Raw genomic sequence first — 2,241 nt, forward strand, 5'->3', positions numbered from 1 at the left:
GAAGTAGTACCAATATATAAAACCACCATCAATGTATGGCAGCATCTGTTTACCCACACCCTTACTACACAGTATATTATTATGGTATCTCAGTTTTGTTTAAACTTGAATTTCTCTTATGATGAGTGAAGTTGGCATCACTTTTAGAAATAATCACACTAAGAGCAACAATAACAAATAACACTTCTTGAGCATTATGTGCCAAGCACTGTTCTAAATATTTTACACTTGTTAATTTATTTAATCATCACTTTATAGACAAGGAAACAGGCAAAGAGATATTAAGGATTCAAGCAAGGATATCTGGCTTTCCTCTGGGAAAAGGGGTTATTGCAGCAGCTTCTCAGGCCTGATTCCACCAGCTTTTGAGCCCCTGACAGCATGTGTGCATGGGAGAATGCACTTCTCAGACCACGTGCAATTGAGAATGTCATGTGGTTATTAGCCTATGTCCATCATAAAGTTAATTCCAGTCAAGATGTGCTCACCTCCCTCCATGACCACATCAAAATTACAACTAAATTACAGAACAATCACCCTGGAGAACTAACTGAAGACTAGCTAAGCAGAACTCCTATAACTAAGGATTTAAAGAAGAAGCCACATTGCTTGATCCAGTCAAGAAGACACAATAGCTAAATGCTATGCTTGCCTCTTCTCATGACCACATCAAAACTGCAACTAAACTACAGAACAGCCATCTCTAAAGTCTAGCTAAAGAGAAGTCCTATAACTGAGGACATACAGAAGCCACATGGAGACTGGCAGGAGGGGCAGAGAAGCAGGATGAACTGATCCCACACCCATGTGCGGTGGTTAAAAATGGGGAGGGCTATTACAGCTGAGGAGATTCTCCCCAAGGAGAGAGAGGTCCTTGCTCCACACCAGGCTCCTCAGCCCAGGATTCCAGTGCCAGGAAGAGAAGTCTCCATAGCTTCTGGCTGTGAAAACTAACAGAGATTGTGGGTAAGTGAGATGGAGATCACGTAGAGTCCCAGATATTCCTCTTAAAGGGCCCATGAATGGACTTCCTCACTGATGGACTCACCTGCTCTGAGTTCCAGACCTGGGGCAGCAGCTCAAAGGGAACCAGAGACATACGAGGAGAAACTGAATTGTCTGGCTTCAGGGTGACAGCTGAAGGGGCAGCTTTCTCCAAGACAGAAGTACTGGCAGAATCCGCTGTTCATTTGTTGAACCCTCCCCCCACACAGCCGCAGATGCAAGTGGACACTATATCTCAGTCTCTGTCACTGTTCACCCTGCTCTGGTAATTCCTGAAGACCTCACCTCACCCAACTTGTGAGCCCACCCAAGCTATTTCCACTGGCTTTTCCATACAAATGATTGTCCTGGATAATGCTATGAACTGTCCCAAAATCTCTCAAAGGTTCTCAAACCCCAGACAAGCATCATTTGGCCTCAGCGTGCCACGAACCTCTTACTAAACAGTCCCAGGCCAGACACTAGCAATCATCTGAAGATCACTTTGTAGCTCAAACCAAGTGACCCCAGACAGTCAGAGATAGCGGCTGACCTTGGCCTGCAATGGAGTTACTCCTAAGAGGTCCCAGAACCAACACACCTAGTGACCAGCTTTAGACCACACCAGACACCACTCAACCACCTCCAAAAATGACACACGAATAGGGCGGACGGGGCAGGCACCAGAGCCCAGTTAAAGTGAATCATGTTTTATGTGGTCAGCCTCTGCATAACAGCTCCTCCAGCATAATAACAGCCAGTCCTCACAACCAATCAGCCTGAGGGTCAGTCACTCCCACTGACATGCAAACAACAACCAAGGCTCAACACAAGGAACACATGCAGAGCACCCGGCTCAGGTGACCAAGGAGACTATGCAAGTCTCCACAGGACATCTACTACATAAGGCCACTGGGAGACACAGTAGCTCTACTAACACATAGAAGAAAACACAGGGAGGCAGCCAAAATGAGACAAAGAAACATGTCCCAAATGAAAGAATAGAACTCCAGAAAAATAACTAAACAACAGAGACAAGCAATCTATGATGTGCAGAGTTCAAAACACTAGTTATAAGGATGTTCAATGATCTCAGTGAGACATAAGAACACAAAAACAGAAAACAGAAAAAAAAAGCCAGAAATAAAGAACACAAAAACTGAAATGAAGAATACATTAGAAGGAATCAACGGTAGAGTAGATGAAGCAGAAGGCTGAATCAGCAATTTGGAAGGTAAGATAGCAGAAGACACCCAA

This window comes from Pteropus vampyrus, unplaced genomic scaffold (genome assembly GCF_000151845.1).
Source record: "Pteropus vampyrus isolate Shadow unplaced genomic scaffold, Pvam_2.0 Scaffold167, whole genome shotgun sequence".
Lineage (NCBI taxonomy): Eukaryota > Metazoa > Chordata > Mammalia > Chiroptera > Pteropodidae > Pteropus > Pteropus vampyrus.